The sequence below is a fragment of the Sminthopsis crassicaudata genome, chromosome 2 (assembly GCF_048593235.1).
Source record: "Sminthopsis crassicaudata isolate SCR6 chromosome 2, ASM4859323v1, whole genome shotgun sequence".
Lineage (NCBI taxonomy): Eukaryota > Metazoa > Chordata > Mammalia > Dasyuromorphia > Dasyuridae > Sminthopsis > Sminthopsis crassicaudata.
Window position 1 is genome coordinate 178325387 of NC_133618.1, and position 6000 is coordinate 178331386.

Consider the following 6000-nt stretch of genomic DNA (forward strand, 5'->3'; position numbering starts at 1 on the left):
TTCAGGTGTTGTGATACTTTCCCTAAGTTTTCTCTTCTTCAGGATAAATATCCTCATTTTCTTTATTGTTCTGACTCTTTTTTCTTTTTCTCACGACTAAGGAAACCTAAACAGGGAGAGATAAAATGAGAACAAATATAGGGAAAAAGTATAACTTGAGGCTGAAACCCTTGGCTCCTGACATCTATGTGTAATGCTACTTCCATTACAGCACTAAGAACTGTAAATTGAGATGCCTGAGAGGGCATCTCCTTAAGGGAAAAAAAACCACTCTAGTAAAAGATGACTTAGAAAAAGACAATATATTTTTGTGGCTTAAGCTATTTGATTAAATTCAAAAGGAAATACTTGAGTGATCACGAATCTCTTGTACAACTTATGTTGTTGACTGAAATCCTATTGGAGTTACTCCTAATGTAAACCAACTTGGAGTCAAATGAGGTCAAAGCCACACAGAATTTTCTGAGGGCCCCAAACAGAGCCAAAAAGGTAGATCCCAAAAAATTCTGTCCTAAGTATTTTTCTGCTTTAAAAATCTGCATCAAACTACTTTGTCAAAATCTTGAACACTTTTCTGTGCCCTTTTCCATTCTAAAAGGCACAGACTTTGCCCTCACCAACACATCAGTCAAGTTGGGAAGCACTAAACAAATGAGCTAAAAATGAAAAGATTTGTTTTTGGTGAGAAGGTGAATCCAAACTGTCCTGAAGATCAAAGAAGGTTGAGACCAAGTAGAGCTAAAGTTTTCAGGGAAAAGAAAGGTAGTGAGAAATAATTTGGATGCTAAAGGGTTGGTAGAATTTGGTAAGGAGGTAACAGGGAGTAGAGGGCACTATGGCTATCAAAAGATAGCAAACTGTAAAAGGTGGGAATATTAATAATTAATATTTGTAGAGAATTATAACATTTACAAAAGATCATACAAATGTTACTAGTTCTTCATAACTACACTGGGATAGCATTGTTATCTCCTTTTTACAAATAAGGAAAATGAGAAGGTGTGATTTGCTCAGGGTTACAGAGCAAGGAAATATCTGAAGTAGATTTTGAAATCAAGTTTTCCTGACTCCAAGAGTAAATTTATTATACCCTTCCCTAATAGAATATGGAGGAGATTTAGGGGGTAGTGGAGAGGTAGACTTAATCATGTTAGAGACCCAGGCAAAAACCTCAGGGTTACCCCATCAGACAACCTAAAGAAACATTAGAGTGCTATGCACTCTGGATGTGGATCATGCTCTCAAGTCTGTGGTAATGGGGCCTGCTCTATAACTCCTCTGATCACAGGTAACTAGACCACATGACTCCAGAAGGCTGAAACACTCTGCACACAGTGCTTTGTACGTATGATAAATAATTTAAGGTCAGTTGTCTTATACAGTTCTCACCATACTTTTCAAGGCAGAACTACAAGGATAACAATCTTGACCTTTCATCTAAAGAAGCTAAAGCCTAGAACAGCCTGAAGGAGTAACTCAAAGTCTTCAATTTTCAAGGTGAAACCCTGATGTGCTCTTCAGTCTCTGGTACACTCTAAGCCTGAAGATTCCAAAAACTAACCCGTCCCTTAAATACACATTCCAATCCCACTCTCAGGTAAATGTGGTGTCCAAGAGAGTGAATAACAGTTTAGGAAGTTAAAAGTAGTCAGTAAGGAGATGGGAAGGCAATGTGTGGAGATATCGGATACAATATATCCAAATCCTAAATACTTAAAAATTTTTTTCTTGCTGATAATTGGGTCCCAAATCAAGTTACTTCAGGACACATTTATCCCCACTTTCTAAGTTGACATCCCAACTTCTTTGTTCCCACTAGACTTCGTTGTTGTCATAGAAATTTGGTTACCATGGACAGGCAGTGTCCCCAGTTTGATTACCCTGGCAAATAACACAGCTCAGAACTATCTGTCACCTTATCCAGTCCTCTTTCCCCAGTCCCTACTAGCTCCTCTGGGGAATATTATACTGATGAATTCTAGCACATCAAGTGCCAAACTAAAAGGAAAGGGAGAAAGTTTGGTAACAATAGGTACTAACTGGATTTCAGGAAGAAGTAAGGGAGGCAACATCTCTGTCTCAAGAAGCAAGCCTAAAGAGTCCACATTCCTGGGTCTACCAGAAGATAAGGAGCCAGATGGGGAATGAGCAATTTTTATAAACTCTTTCTAAATGAAGCCTAGAAAGGGTCAAGGAAACAGATCAAAGGAACATCAAAGGGAGAGTTATCAGCCATTACCTCCTGTCAACATCTCTGCCACTGTCCTACATCTAAAAGACCTGTATAAATACAGGCATGAGCCTTTTCCATCAGCATTATTGGGAGAACTTCAGTTCAGAGAATTCCCAGTCTGACTAGTACCATGAAATCCCTCTGTCTCCTCTTAGGCATTTTCTTCTTGGCTGCAAAAGCCACAGCCTCAAACGAAGAAGAATATGGAGGACTCAGTTTTCAGGAGGAGGAAATGGAACCTGGAAGAGAGATGAATGAAGAAGAGCATGGAGAAGCTGATGAACTGATTCTGAATGAAGATGGCCCTCAAGACTTCCTCTTGTCCAGTTCCACTCAAGGTAAGAGAACATTGTGGTGGGTCAGTTAGGAGAAAGTGGACATGGGAATGACTAGACTTTCCAGATAGAGGGAAAAGTAAATATGTCTCTTGTGGATTCACACAGACATACGAGTCAAAAATGATGGTCTTTACATTAATCTTTTTTTTTGACTGATTTTCACAGGGCAGAATTTTTATTCCACTGGAGAGCAAAGCTACTTAATTAGAAAAGTATAGTCTTTGGAGCATATCCATCATTGTTCATTCACATGCTTTCTTTAGAACAAAACTTAGCAAGGAGAAAGAGAAAGGGAGAATGGGGGTGAAAAGAGAGTGATGGGAGGAGACAGAAACACATAAAAAGAAGAGAGATGAGAGAAATGAGAGACAGAGAGAGAGTCAAGGAGAGAATGAGAAAAAGACACAGAGAAACACATACAGAGACACAGAGAGATACAGAGAGCAGGCAAGGTGCCTCAGTGCATGAGATGAAGAGAGAAAAATGAAAAAATGACCCTCTTTTATCAGGAGAGAAGACAGGTGTTACCAAGAAATAATCCTTCCCCAACTCTACCAACACACTCAGACTCTGCATGTAGATGTGGATTTTCATGGTCTGAGTCCACAAAACCAGAGATTCATTGTTCTTGAGTTGGGATGGACCTCGAAAGTCATTTGGGTTAGAAAACTGGTTCATGAGATTCAGGACATTAAATGACTTGCCTAAAGACAAACAGGTAGGAAACATCGGGACCAGGACTTGGATTCAGGGAGTGTGACCTCAGAAATAGTGATGAGAACAGAACTGTTAGCAGATTCTCAAATAGGGAGAATCTTCTAATCCACTTGGTCAGTTGGTCTCTATCTTTCCCACCACTACACACATAGATATCCGGATTCATGCCCATTTTCGTTGTGTGCTGGTTAAGATCTCTCTCTCTGTATCTCTTTATTATCCTCATTGTTACCCCAAAGCCTTTCCACCATTTCTTGAACATTCTGTCCTAGTGTTTCAGACCTGGGAAATCTTGGCCTAACCGCTCAATCTCTCTAACCTCATTCTGGATCATTGGGAAAATAAGGGAGTTGGACTACATAGTCTCAGTGATCCTTCCAGTCCCCAATCCAAAGTCCTATCTTCTCTCACCAAGAGGGGCAAGTGTTTAATCTAATCAGTTTCTCACTTCAGAATAATAAAGAAAAAGGTATAACTCTATACATCCTGGTCTTTGTTGGGAAACTGTTGCTTTATACAGCTCCATGGAGGAACCTTCAACCTTACTTCCAAGAGCCACAGGGTTTACTTTTTGATTTTTCCATTAATTTGCTATGAAACAAACAATTTAATCGCTTTCAGCCTCAGGGTCCTCATAAAGAAACTGAGAAGGCTGAACTAAATGGACTTTAAAATCCCTTTTAGACCTGATGATCCTGTTACTATGCTTCTATAATCTTTCCAGAATTCTAAACACCAAGGGCTGGAATTGGCATCCAGATGAAGGCTTACAGAGTCACAAATGAATAATAAGGGTCAAGCCACTAAACCGACTTCTATGTGGGTTCATAAAGGGATGCTGATAAGATATGGGAGCTTTGGAAAATATCAGTCTGTGTTATTATCTGGAACTTTCAGAAGTCTTGTGATTAGGCTGTTAGGATAGTCAATTAATCATCAAATATTTAATAATTATAGGTGAGTGATTTAGGACTAGAAGGGACATGAAAGATTTTTCTAGGTTTAATGTCTTTATTTTTAAGATGAGGAAGTTGAGGTACAAAGTTTCTGATTTAATGTATATAGTTCATATATATAAATAAAGATGATTCATTATATGATTTAATATAAAGATCGTATTATATGATTACATGATTTAATCAAGGCCACAAAGCTTGTCAATATCTTAGGTGGAATCTGAAACCTCCAGGTTTCCATCTACTATAACCCACTCCCTCTGTGAATCATGCTTGGTGGTTAGGCACTTTAGTCAGCAAGCACAGATGTATGGAGCTAAATTTGGAGTGGCTGAGCTGAATTACAAGACAAACTCTCCCAATCTTTCTTCACAGGGCAAAATAGAAAGACAACCGTTGAACGCTGTACCTGCAGCAGAAGCTGTCCAATAATAAAGAGGAAAGGCCGTTGCCCAGGGAAGGCTTATATTTGCTGCTTTTCCTGAGGCTTTAAGAACAATGAGCAACATGGATCCATTTGGATTTCCTTGGGAATCTACTTATTGACGCTCCACTCTTCTGAACCCTATTCATGCAATTAAAATACCATCCTTTGAGATGTGTGTCTGTGTTATCACTCTATAAGCTGTTTTCTAGAAGTACTGTCACTTCTAAAGCTCAATAGGTCTATCAGTGGGGCATTGATTCATTTTTTTCTCCTTTAGAATTTTTGGTCTTTCTGGTCAGAAGCTTTTTCCATAATTTTTTTGGATAAAGATAAGAGCTGGCATTTGCCTTAAACTTTAATAAAATTATACAGGTGCCCATTTCTGTGGCATTGAATGTTCTCTTCTCAGAAAGTGAGGATGACCATATAAGTAAAATGACAGAACTTAGATATCATCCAGTGTGATTCTGCATTTGATAGAGGAGGAAAATAAACTCTCCAAAGGCATAAAATATTTGCCCAAAATCACATATGTAATGCTTGTCACAATGGGGATTCTAACCCCGGTCTGGTGATTTCCAATCCATTGCTCTTCCCATTGTATCAGATCACCTTCATATTTCAGACAGAGTAATTGAGACCCAGAAAGATTAAATAATGGACTTTTGACTCCACAATTAATTAGTCCCATGGTATGAATAAAACCAAAATTATTTTTCATTTCTCTCTTGCAGATACCCATTAAGCAACATGAGTGATAACTGGCTCCCTTCCCCCAAACTCCACTTCAAGAAGTTAAAAATCCAGTTTTTCATTTCTTCTTCAGTACTGCCTTTGTCAGATACCATTTTCAGTTGACAAGTTCTCCCTCTGTTTTGAGTTGATATGCAAATTCAATCCCAATCACCTAAAACACATACAATTTTTGAACACTCATTTGAACTTATTCTGTGGATTCAAAAAAAAATTTTCTGAGGTAGCTCTGGGAATAATGTCAAGACCTACATGATTTCTTAAGTCATGTAAGATGCTTCCTCCTTCTCTGATCTAATCCCCTTTTAGCTCAACATTAGTGCTGACCAGTGGGACCACATAGTTAAATAAAAGCAGCATTAAGCTTGTTTTTTTGAAAAGGTAAGGTCATCAACCATCCTTCTGAACATTAATATACCCTGGTGGTATTTAAAGGTAGGTTTCTATTGCAGCTTCCTCTCTGGCTCACTTTCATTTGGGCATTTACTTGGCTACTCATGTGCTGATTTATTACATGCATAAGACCATAGATAAAAAGCTAGAAGACACCTTGTCGGCCACCAAATTCAGCTTCTT

General features: G+C 38.5%; 1 long non-coding RNA gene across 1 annotated transcript; it reads left to right on the plus strand.

Moving 5' to 3' along the window:
* Positions 1-2312: 2312 nt before the first annotated feature.
* Positions 2313-4840, plus strand: LOC141555225 (uncharacterized). Its single transcript, XR_012486100.1, has 2 exons — positions 2313-2571; positions 4620-4840. It is a non-coding gene; the product is annotated as an uncharacterized LOC141555225 (long non-coding RNA).
* The last annotated feature ends 1160 nt before the right edge of the window (positions 4841-6000 follow it).